The sequence below is a fragment of the Rattus norvegicus genome, chromosome 5 (assembly GCF_036323735.1).
Source record: "Rattus norvegicus strain BN/NHsdMcwi chromosome 5, GRCr8, whole genome shotgun sequence".
Classification (NCBI taxonomy): Eukaryota; Metazoa; Chordata; class Mammalia; order Rodentia; family Muridae; genus Rattus; species Rattus norvegicus.
The window spans coordinates 74998725-75011579 of record NC_086023.1 but is presented as its reverse complement, the minus strand read 5'-3'; the positions used below and the strand labels follow the sequence as shown (position 1 = coordinate 75011579).

The window sequence follows — 12855 nt, the reverse complement described above, 5'->3', positions numbered from 1 at the left end:
GGCAGTGTTGGTGGTCTCCTCCGCTCTGCAGCCTCAGGAGTGCCCACCTGACCAGGCGGTTGGGTCTCTCTCTCACGGGGTCTGGGAGCAGAGAACGACTTCATTCTTTTAGGGATCTGTGCCACATTTTCTTGATCCATTCATCAGCGCGTAGATAAACGCACTGCCTCGATTCTTCTCGACTGCTGTGAGTAGAGTGCACAGTTATCTGTTTTGAATCTCTGCTTTTAAAACTTTTGGTGATCTCACCAGAAGTAGAATTGTTGGGTCATATTTAATTCTATGTTTGAGTTTTCTAAAATAACAACAACAACAACAACAACAACAAAACAAACAAAGCAGATGCTATTTCCATAGCAGCTGTATCACTTTACATTCCCACCAGTCTGTGCTAGGAATTTCTTCACGTCCTTGCCAACGTGTGTCATTTTCGATTTTGACTTGTGCTGTTGCTGGGGTCCCTCTTCCCTTCCTTCCTTTCTCTTGGGTTGCTTTTGTTCATTTGTTGGGGTTCTTGTGTTTTAGAGAGGGTCTCAATATGTGGTTCTGGAATGTCCTATGTAGATATCTGACCTTGAATTTGAGGCAATCCTCCTGCCTCTGCCTCCCATGTTCTGAGATTGCAAACTTGCATCACCAATCCGGCTACTGTAGCTTTTGAAACTGCTATTTTATTGTGTGCTCAGAAGCATCTCGTTTGTGTTATTTCCCTCATCGTGATAAAAACTCAGGCCCCACTCTTTATTGAGCTCCTGCACTGGGACCAGCTTGCCCACCAGCAGGGTTTGTCCTCACCAGGAAGGATGATGCTGTGAGGCGTTGTCGCCTTGTGTGTCCAGAATTCAAGTCCCTATTTTGTCTCAAGTGACTTGTGCTGCTAGCCCCTGCCACAAAAGCCATGCATGTGTCTAGAGGGGAAGGCTACTGGCAGTGGCCGAAGTTCTACATGCAACCTCTGAAGAAATGTGACATGAGGCCCTGCAGGCAGCATGGCTCCTTGGGGCGACACCCAGGAAGGTTGTTTTCAACAGTATGCCCTTTCAACTATGCCCTTTGGAACTGAGACGAAATACTTGAATGAGTTTCCCTCATGCTCTGAGCCACAAGAATTGACATTAGTCCGTGGTGCTGCATTATGGACCTCTGTTTGGGACACAGAGACTTCCAGGGTATCTTTTTAGTGAATTTGATATATCCTTGATAGGCAGTTGCTTAGAAACAGACATTTGTCTGAGATCTGCAGCGTCTGCCTTTTCTATGCCTGAAATCAAACGTTGTGTTTGGTTGAGGGTATTTGTGGCAATGTAAGGCAGATGAGATGGGGACCATTCCAGGAAACGTCAGAGGCGTGGACTCTGTAAAAAGGCATGGTAGTTTAAAGAGGCTCACAAATGCGATATAATCTGGGGGTCCCTTTCTCTACATTCACCATCTTCATCCCCAAAACGAGAGGACACACACTGCAGGATTGGTTGGTCTTATTAATTCAACTTCAACAGCCCAAACAGTAAACACAAACATGTTAATTGGGTTGGGGGAGATACCAACAAAAACCGTCTTTCTCGCATGTTGTTCCTTATCCTAGCTCGGTCTTGCCAAAGGTGCTGGTGAGAGTTGGCCACGGTGCCAGCCGCAGCCTCCTCTATCCACCCATACGCCTGTGCCTATGTGTAAACACACCACTCTGCTTTCTCAACACAAATCACCGTATTTCATCATATACTATCTTACAACTGACTACGCTCATTTATTCTTCATGGAAGCTTTCCCAAAGTCTCATTACTCAAGTCCGTGTGTGTGTGTGTGTGTGTGTGTGTGTGTGTGTGTGTGTGTGTGTGTGTTTATATGTATGTGTGGGTATGCATTCATGATATATGCCTGTGTAGACCAGGGGTAGATGTACAGCACTTTCCTCAATCACTCTACTCTTATTTTTAAAGACAGGGCTCATCACTTACGCAGAACTAATTCATCTAGACTTGCTGACCAGCTAGCACTAGATATCCTCCTGTCTCTGACCCACAGTGCTGGGAACTCAGGGGCACTCTATTAAAAACAGCTTTCTCCATGAGTCCTGGGGCTCTGACCTCAGTTTGCACTGCAGACTTTTTTCCGACTGAGCCATCGCCCCAGCTGCTAAACAGAGTGTTGTTCCAACTAACACATTCATTTTATGACCGCATAATACTCTGTCATAGAGACCTTAAGGCTGACTTAACCACACCTCCAGTAGACAGACATCTGCGTTGTGCATTAGTTACTTTTGTGCTGCTGTGATTGAAGACAAGAAGATAGAAAGGGTTTAGTTGGCTTGCAATTGAATTTCAGAGGAGTAGAGTTCATCATGACAGGAAGACCCAGCACCAGTCAGGAAAGGCATGAAGGCAGAGGCAGGAAGCTAGCTGATCACATTTCATCTGCACTCCGGAAACAGAGAGAAAACGGGAAGTGCACCAGGATATAAAACCCCCAAAGTCTTTCTCCAGTGACAATGTCCCAGACCGCACTGTCAGCTGGGGACCAAATGTTCAAACACATGAGCTTAAGAGGCAAAATCACATTCAAGCTTCAAAAGATTATTGTCTGTTAGTCACTATTACAGCAATGCCAGCACGAAGTGTTTGACCATTCTGCTTCAAATAGATATGGAAACGTTTCTTTAAGAAGAATTTATAAAAGTGGTATTTGGAAATGATGAAGGAATTTTTTTTTTTTTAGAAAGCCAGGTTGCCTCTAGGGATGTAATTTACCTTGGTCCTAGCTAAAACTCAACTGTTTGCCTACAAATCCAACATTGCTGGATAAAGGACTGGTTGTCATGCCTGTAGGAATCCGGTGTTAAGGACCTGAGATGTGGGTGTGAGTCAGGGGAGGCCAGGGACAGGTGAGCAGCTAGCCTCTGCGCTCCTCTAAGTCTATTACACCCAACCTTCAGGACATAGGAAACTGTCTTCGACCTGACAAATACTCCATGATGAACTGAATCTTTTAAAATGTGAACTCTTCAGGGCATCAAGTTTAGGTCCTTGCTACAGTATGTCCCTGAAATGGTCCCTAAAGGCCTGTGTGTTTAATTACTTGGTCCCCAGAGTGCTACTGTTAGGAAAGTGTGGGGACTAGTGGGAACCCTCAAATCATTAGGGTTGTGACTCTGTCTCTGTCTCTGTCTCTATCTCTCTGTCCCTTTATCTGTGTGTGTGTGTGTGTGTGTGTGTGTGTGTGTGTCTTTACCCCCTTCACTCTCCCTCTCTTCCACTCTGTTTCACTTCCTAACTACAAAAGAAATGGGTTTTGCTCTGCCATATGCTTCCCAATATAACATATTCCCAATAGGCTGAAAAGTGGTGGGCTCTCTCTCTCTCTCTCTCTCTCTCTCTCTCTCTCTCTCTCTCTCTGTATGTGTGTGTGTGTGTGATGTACATGTTTGTGTGAGTGTGTAGACTTGTGTGTACATGTGTAGCAGATGTGTTCCTTACAAGAGATCCACCTATTGTCCTGACATAGTCTCTCAAAGGCCTCCAGTTCTCCAAGTAAGTTATGCAGTGTGGCCTATGAGCCCCAGGTTTTCTCTTGCCTTTGCCTCCTCAGCACTGATGTCACGAGGTTGTGCCACGGGGCTGGATATTGTACATGGGGGCTAGAGGTCAAGCTCAGGTCCTTGAGCTTGTGTGGCAAGCACTTACCCACTGAGCCATCTCCTTCGCCCCTATACTCATCTACATTTGCTTCCCATTGCTCCCTGCTATGTCATTCCTGTTCCTGGGCAGGAGCAAGGATTCCTCACAATTGGCTCTTGAATACCTTGACAGAGGGAAACCCTCGGTTACAAGCTGAGTTTTCAGTCTTCATGGACCTCTCTGCTTTCAGGTGCATGCTGTTCCTCAGCTAGAAGCACTCGGTCTCCTCAGACGGCATTGAGCTGCAGATAAGAGAGACACCACCATACTGGCTTCACAACCAAGAGCTTTCCTGCCTCGGGATAAGTCAGGAAGTCTGGAAGCTGCATCCCAGAAGGAGCTCTTCAAGCACTCAGGCTTTTGTCTCTCCTGTTCTACCACCCTGAACATATGACCCTCTTTCTCAGGCTCAAAGGACAGCTGTAGGGCCTCCAGGCAGGAAGTGGAGGGAGGACAAAAGATAAAAGCATAATCCAGTCGAGCCTGTTATTTTCTTATCAGGAAAACAAACAAGAGATTCCCTGGAAGTCCCACCCACTCTCCTCAGTGCTAACCTGTAGCCCTTGAACACGTGGCTCCTCAAGTCTCTTTGGTGCCCTCAATCATTAGGGTCTTATTAGCACAGAACAGAAGATCACATGGAGACGGATGAGCTTCTAGAAGTGTCCCTAGGGCTGAAGATAGCCTTTTCCTTTCCTCAGTGATGGCACATTTGTTCTAAAGTGTTATCTTCCTTGTGGCAACAGTCCAGAGCTCTAAGCACAGAGTCTGTGGAATATACGTGGTGAGTGGCGAGACCCTTGGGTTCTACACACTGCTCCTTTGTTCCAGAGCTGGAGGCTATGAGGGAGCTTCGAGGCATACTCCTTTCTGTATGTGCATGTGTGTGGGTGTGTGGGTGTGCATGAGAGAGAGAGAGAGAGAGAGAGAGAGAGAGAGAGAGAGACTGACTCATGGGTTTACATGCCCATGAGTGCAAGTAAAGGTCAGAAGACAATTTACTGAAGTCAGCTCTTCCTTCCTCTGTGTAGGTCCTGAGAACTGAACTCAGGTTGTCAGTCTTGGTGGCGAGCACCTTTACCCATTGTGTCACCCCACTGACCCCATTTTAGTGTTTTGTTTTGTTTTTTTGATGTTACTGTTTGAAAGTCTTTCATATTTGTTTCTCTCTGTGTGTCTCACTATGTGTGTATCTGTGTGTGTCTCACTGTCTGTCTGTGTCTCTCTGTGTGTGTCTCACTGTCTGTGTGTGTATCTCTGTGTGTGTCTCTGTGTGTGTCTCACTGTCTGTGTGTGTATCTCTGTCTGTGTCTCTCTGTGTGTGTCTCACTGTCTGTGTGTGTATCTCTGTGTATGTCTCTCTGTATGTGTCTCTGTGTGTGTGTGTCTCACTGTCTGTGTGTATCTCTGTGTCTCTGTGTGTGTCTCACTGTGTGTCTGTCTGTGTGTGTGTCTCACTGTCTGTGTGTGTATCTCTGTGTGTCTCTGTGTGTGTCTCACTGTGTGTCTGTCTGTGTGTGTGTGTCACTGTCTGTGTATGTATCTCTGTGTGTGTCTCTCTGCCTCTCTTTCTGTTTCACACACACACACACACACACACACACACACACACACACACACACTCCCATGTAGCTGAGGGTTCAATGCTGCGCCTCTTATATTCATGCTATTGACCGATATCTCTACATCGGCTTCTTACTTTTGACTTAAAAAATAGTTCCACAGAAAACAAATGTTGCCTTATTATATTATAATATTCCACCTGGAAACTGATTCCACCACACAGCATAGACCGTTTTAAAAATATGTGCGTCTCAGCTTTGCAGGGTAGCTCACACCTGCAATCCCAACTCTTAGGAGACTGAGGTAGGAGGCCCACCATAAGTTTTCAGCCAACCTAGTCTACAGAGTGAGTTTCAAGCTATCTTGGGCTACAGAGTAAGACATTACCCGCCCCCAAAAGGGAGGAGACAAGAGTCATGGCTCAGTGGGTAAGAGTGCTTGCTATACAAGCATGAGGACCAGAGTTCAAATCCCATATAAAACCGCCAGGCATGTCTACCCATAGCTGTAAGCCCAGCTTTGTGTGGACACAGACAGGAAGATTCCATAGGGCCTGCTAGCCACCATCCTAGCTCCAGGTTCAATGACAGACCATGTCTCAAAATACAAGATGGAGAGTGACAGAGCAGGACACCTAACATCCTCCTCTAACTCTTATCACATAGAACACACACACACACACACACACACACACACACACACACACACACACAGCCAAACTGAGCTAGATGGACATCAAACGTTTACCCTAAGTGTAGAAGCCTCCCATTGTGATGGAGCCCTGAAGTAGCATCACTTGGGATATGATAAGGACAATGGCAACAGAACCTGGACAGGCCAACTGTGTCTTGTTCCCTCCCTTAGACGATGACTGTATAGTAGTTCTTTGTGCTTCCTTGTGTCCCACTTCAGGGAAAAAGTGAGGGCTATGCACTCTGGGGCACAGACTCAGAAGGGAAGTACAGGGAAGGAGTTTGGAAAGTTACACGAAGACTGCCATTTCGAAATAGAACCAGGGCTTGAGGGGTTGTTCTTAGGCTTGACTGGATGTGACACAGAAACACCCCTGGTGTCCAGGTCTGTGGTGTGCTAGGAACCATTTCTAGAGATGGCACAGAGCCTGTCCTATGATCCTGTTTTCCATTGTTGATTTTTTTTTAAACATCGTTTCACTCTGTATCTCTAGCTGCTCATGAGCTCACTGTATAGCCGGCCCCAAACTCACTTATGTCCTGCTTCAGCCTTCCAAATACTGGGATTAAAAGTGCATTTCATCCCTGCCCCTAGGGGTGTCGCAGGTGTGGCTTCTGTGTCACATGTGCATCAGAAGGTGGCAGAGAGAAAAGAGGCTGTGTCTCCACACAGTGTTCTGACCTGTGAGCGTGTAAATGATTAGTAAGCTAACAGTCCCTAGAAAGATCTAGCCTGAGACAAACACCAGCCAGTATAGGGAGCTAGGCTGAGATGATTACCAGTCTTGGTCCATGGCCCTATAGCAGCAGGGAACTGCTACCACCTAAAGCCAATTGGTCCTTCCTGGTCTGGGCTGCTGCCTGTCTGAAGGCTGTGCAGAAGAACCGCCCCTGGGCATTGTGGGAGAGCTGTCCTTGGGAGCATGAGAACAGGAGTGCTGACCCCCTCTCTGTTGCTCCAGCTGCACATGAATGGCCTCAAGGATATAAGCATAGGAGAGTTGGCCCTACGACTTGTCTTCCGTGCAGTAGTATGGTCAAGAAAGAGATACTCCCCTCCTTCTCCATCCCTCATTACCTACAGTACCTGGCCCGAGGGTTATGAGAGCAGGGGAGCTGTCCCTGCCTCTCACCAGCTGCAGCACTTGGAAGAGCAGGCCCTGTACCTTGCCTGGGTAGCATAAAAGCTGACCCTAGTGGTGAGGATGAGCATGAGCTGGCCCCAAGGGTGTGAGCCTGGGAGAGCCGGCCCCATCAGGCCCCATCACTTGTATACCGTGTGTTGACATGGGAGAGGGAGTTATGCTACCCCCCTCTCTCCCTTTGCCACCTATGGCAGGCAAGAGAGATGTTTCAGGTTATCAGAATAAGTAAAAGAGCTGGTTCTGCCTCTCATCTGTTGCAGCATTTGGGAGAACAAGCCATGCAGCTTACCTGGGCAGCACAGTAGAGCTGACCCTGGATGTGGGGCTTGTGAGTGAGCTGGCCCCATGGGCATACGTTTGGGAGAGACTGGCTCTGCCTCTTGTCTGCTTTGTAGAGGAGGAAGAGATTTCTTTCCCCACCCTTTGACCCTCACCACTAGTTCTGGATAGGTAAGTTGATCCCCAACACATTGTGAGAGCAGAAGAGCTATCCCTGCCCTTCGCCTCAGGAAAACAGGACCTGCACCTTGCCTCGGCAGCGGGGTAGAAAGGCCATAGTTATGGGGTTTGCTGGTGAGTCATCCCTGAGGGTGAGAAGGCAGGAAAGCCAGTGAGTGGGATTACCAGCTTGGATACCTCTCAGGTCCAGATCGAAGGCTTTGAATTGGCCTACTCCAACATCTACAGCATCTGTGAACAGCAAGAGTGCATAAAGGAAGCAGTTCTACAAATCCAAAACTGCACGACCTCCATGACATAGAGCAAAACAGGATAGCCTAGAGGAGTCCCAGTGGAGTTCCAGTTTTGATAAAGTAGCAGAGGCCAGAGGCCTTGTGCCAGACCAACGATTCATTTCATCGAACATTTGCAAGCAAAGAGGTGTGGACAAAGGTATATTGCGGGACACCCTACAGCTTCCACAGTGAGATTTTCTTCCCCTCTGTTGGTGGGGAGGTTGCAAGAGCAGAGGCAGGTATTGGGTGAAAGGGAGATGAGTGGATTGAGGTGCATGATATGAAATTCACAAAGAACAAAAAAAAAAAGCTTTTTTTTTAAAGTGCACATCATCATAGCCACCTCTACCAATTATGTCAGTCTGTCTGTCTGTTTTAAAGGCACAGTCTGTAGTAGCTCAGAATGGCCTTAAATTTGCTATGTAGCTGAGGATGACCCTGAACTCCTCCTGGTTTTCCTGTCTCCGAATCTTGAATACTGAGATTATAGCTGTAAACTACCACAACTGGTTTATGTGGTACTAGCTGGGGGTTAAACCCAAAGAGGGCTATGTGCTTGCCTGGCAAGCACTCTACCAACTGAGCCACATCCTCAGCCCTTTGCCCAATTGTTTTTCAAGTATTTAATTCTCCGTTACATAGTGCTTTTTGCTTAAAGTAAGTAGTGTGTTATTACGGAAGCCGAGAGGCCAAATCTTTAAAGTTCAGATTCCATTTTAGAGAACCTGACCCAAGTTTGAACTCAGGTAGACTAACAGTCCAGTACCTACCATTAGTTTCCAGGTTACCCCCCAACAAAACCTGAACCTAGTTCCAGTCTCCAGGCTAACCCCCAACCAGACCTGGGTCTCCCTGTTATAGCCCCAAGACCAGCATCTCTAGGTTATTACCCCAACAGACCTGCACCCCAGTTTGCAAGCCCACCCCTGCTGAACCCAGTTGCTGAGCCCACCCCAATGCAAAGTGAAGCAAAAATTAAGCTCATGATATGACTCTCAGCACCAGCCAATTGCATTAAAGGCCATGGCAGCTCTCCAATTAGATGCTTAAACACCCCTCCCCCTCCTGAATTGGATCATCTCCTGTCTATTTTGGGGGGATCCCTAACATGTCCCTGGTGCTACAAAGCCATATGGACTCTACTGGATCAGAGAACAGTGGTTGTCAGGACTTTATTAACTAAGATTACGTTCAATTTTCCAACTACAAGAAAGAGTAATAGCTAAACCTGCTTCTATAGCTAACCCCAGCTACTCAGGAGCCTGAGGCAGAAGTATTGCAAGTCCCAAAATCAGTCTAGGAAACTTAGCAATGCCGTATCCAATAATAATAATAATAATAATAATAATAATAATAATAATAATAATAAATAGTAATTGGCTTCAGATGTAACTCAGTGGTAGAGCATATGAGTGCCACGTTGGATCTCCAGCACTTCAAACTAAGAGTGTGAACTCACAGGATACTGAAGACACTTTTCCTTGCCCCGGCATTCTATTGTGACTTACACAGAGATTCTAAAGATGTCGTGAGCACTCTGCTTACCCTAGCACCTGAAACAGAAACGTCAGTCTATTTGAGGCTTGCTGCCAGCGTTAACCCTACACCCCTGGCAGACATAACTAATCAATCATACACTCCTTTGTCTGGAGACCGGGTATTGGCTCTATCTATTTTGTCTAGCACCTCGAGTAGCCACTTTCAGTTAATTGGATTGGAAGGCCAGACTACAACAATTTAGCCATGCCTGCATAAAACAAAGATGGGGTTGAAAGTGCCAACACACGTAAAAGGTTCTGTTATTGATTTGCCTCGTGAGTGCTGATGGGCAAGGATCTCTGCTGAATGCTTTAGAGGAATCCAGTGACTTTTTCAGTGTTGATTCGATCTCAAGAAGCTTCTCCATTATCAAGAGCTGGAGTCATGTGAGTGATGATATTATGAGACATAAAGGAATAATGTGGAGATGTGTCTAAAATACCATGAGGGATGAGTGTGTCCTGGTGGGAGCTGGCAATACAGAGTCTTGGAGGATGTCTGAGCTTTAAAACTATGACAACGTGGTGATGGAAAAGGTGGAAGAAGAGATTCTAGATGGAGACCGGGAACTGACTGAGCGAATGCCCAGAGGCCAAAGCCGAGGTCATGGTGAACAGAGTGGAGAGGAAGTGGTTCCATCTAGCTAGGGGGGAAAAAGTGGAGCAAAAAACCACTAAGGTTTGGAAGGCCACCTGCCCTTCGATGATTCAGGGCCTTGAATACCTGGCTTAGGGTGAAGCCATACTCTGTAAAGGAAGCCAAGGTGGGGAATCGAACAGAGAGTGTAGGCCTGAGAACCTTGGGAACATGCACTTAGGAACAAGGGTTTGTGGCTCACTGAAAGGCCTAGAGGGAGTCGCCGCTGGGCGTGCAGTCACAGTGTCTGAGTGTATCAGCCTAGCTCTGGTCCACAGATGGAGGCCATAGCTGCAATTGAAATTTTTTTTTTTTTTGGTTCTTTTTTTCAGAGCTGGGGACCGAACCCAGGGCCTTGCGCTTCCTAGGTAAGCGCTCTACCACTGAGCTAAATCCCCAGCCCCTGCAATTGAAATTTTAACACAAAGATGGTTTTGAAATTTTTGGTAAAATCTACTAAAATTTATCGCCCTAACTTTTTTTTTTAAAGACAGGTTTTATTCCAGACTGACTTCAAACTTGCCGATTTAGTCAAGGACAACCTTGAACTCTAAATCCTCCCCATTTTACCTCCGAAAGACTGAAATTATAGGCATGTACCACCAAGCCCTGTTCGAGAGGCACTGAAGATTGAACCCAGGCCTTCGTGCACGCTAGGCAAACATTCTGGTCCTGTTCTAACCATTTTCAAAGTACACGGCTAGTGACCGCAAGTACACGACTGTCAACACCACCTAACTCCAGGGCACAGGCTTCTCAAACTGAACTCTGTGCCCAAGAAGCACTAGCTTCTGTGTCCCTTCTCCCCCAGTTCCTGGGAATCATTATCTTCCTTGTTTTTATGCAGTTTACTATTCTAGAGGGCACATAAAACTACCAAGGACTTTGTAGTGGTGCAAGGTGATCAGTATTCAAATTCTGGGAGGACTTTAAAGGATACAGAAGAATAGAGAACCGCTGAGAAAGTGAACTAAGAATCAAGTTCTCGGTAGGGCTTATCTTCACTCCCCCTCCCCCTCCCACGGAGGCTGAGATCCACCTGGTGGACAAGAGGTTTGCCTGCAGGGCCCAGGAGAGATTGTGAGACGAACAGCCATGGGGGTGGGGGAACAGAAAAGGACACCAAAAGGAAGAGCAGGCTGGTGTCAGTCAACAGCAGTGGTTTACCAGCAGAGAAGAGAGAATTTGCTGGAAGTCACAGGTGAAAGCCAGCTTGTGTGTAAGGAGAAGGCTGGCCGCTCTGCAGGCACTGGTGGTCTGTTAGCAGAGCCAATAGGCAGCGCCTTCTGAGGAGGAAGGAAATAAGCTTAATGATGAGTTCATTGGCAATGGAGAGCTGCCTGGAGGGTTTGGTTCCGTTATCACCAAGCAAGGCAAAGCAAGACCCTTGGATTGCAGCTAAGAGGCAACACATTGTTAAGCAGTGCACTAGCTAAAGGACAGGGGCTGTGGAGAAGATGCATGGGGAACACCCATAATTACCTGGAGTGGGGACAGGCCACGTTACCAATGCCCTCTTGAGTTTCTTGAGTTTTGCAGCATCGTGTCGTGCATATTCTTGTTCATGTGGATGCACTTGCTAGTGTGTGTGGAAGCTGGGGAGTCGATCCTGGGTGTCTTTCCTCAGAAACCAGCCATCTTGGGTTTTTGTTGTTGTTTCTTTTCCTTTTTAAGGTTTATTTATTTATTATATACACGTACACTGTAGTTGTCTTCAGATGCACCAGAAGAGGGCATCAGATCTCATTACAGATGGTTGTGAGCTACCATGTGGTTGCTGGGATTTGAACTCAGGACCTCTGGAAGAACAGTCCATGCTCTTAACCTCTGAGCCATCTCTCCAGACGCTCTTTTCTTTTAGACAAGCTCTCTCACTTTTATCAGAAATTGTCAATTCAGCTAGGCAAGTTGGCCAGACATCTCCAGGGCATCTGTCTCCACTTCCCCAGCGTTGGGATTACAAGCACCACTGCACTCTGCATTTTTATACTCTGGGTTCTAGAGATGGAGCTCAGGTCTTCATGATGTTTGGTAAAGCCCTTGCCTAGCTGAGCTATTTCCCCAGCTCCAGACTGATTTTTATGCTGGATGAATAGTCATCATGTAAACCTGTGGGTTGTGACCCCTTTGGGGGAGGGTGGCAAATGACCTGTTCACAGGGGTCTCCTAAGGCCACCAGGAAACACAGATATTTATTTACATTGCAATTATAACAGTAGCAAAATTACAGTTATGAAGTCGCAACAAAAAAATTTTATGCTTGGGAGTCACCTCAACTTGAGGAATTACATTATAGGGTTGCAGATTTAGGAAGGTTGAGGATGACTGCTCTAGAAGCTTTGAGCATTCCTCACCCCTAGTTTTCCTTGAGTTCACTCTTGCTTCGGCCTAGAGTCTGTGGGTACCACCAGGCCTAGATTAGAGTCTACATTTCTATAAGATGATTGGATGATTTACAGGCATCCTGAATACAAGGCATAGCATCTTTTCTGTGGTTCTTTATTAAAACACACATTCCTGGCCTCATCTCTGAGCATCTCATGAGCTCCTAGGAGGGTCTATGCTACCAGTCCTTAAGGGGCTAGGCTGTAATTTGCACACCAGTTCAAAAACTTGACTGAATGCTGGGATTTCCCAGCCAGCTTTAACTTATACAATGTCTCATCTCATCCTCATCCTCATCCTCATCCTCATGCTCAGAAATTCTGATTTAAAGGGTCTTGTGTGAGGTCCATCCAAGCTCTGGCATTTCTAAAGCCTTCCCAGCTGACGTCATGAGCAGTCAGGCAGTCCAAAGCAGAGCTTATAGGTAGGTGGCCAAAAGTAGTCAGCACACAGGGTCTCATAGTTTGCCTGCCAACATTTAAAC

General features: G+C 46.7%; 1 protein-coding gene and 1 non-coding gene across 2 annotated transcripts in view; both read left to right on the top strand.

Annotated features, from left to right (window-relative positions):
- LOC120103069 (40S ribosomal protein S18-like) overlaps positions 1–12855 on the top strand; it is a 462039-nt gene that overhangs the window by 99505 nt on the left and 349679 nt on the right. The window lies entirely within an intron of this gene.
- LOC120103299 (small nucleolar RNA SNORA17) lies at positions 6517–6648 on the top strand. Its single transcript, XR_005505375.1, has one exon. It is a non-coding gene; the product is annotated as a small nucleolar RNA SNORA17 (small nucleolar RNA).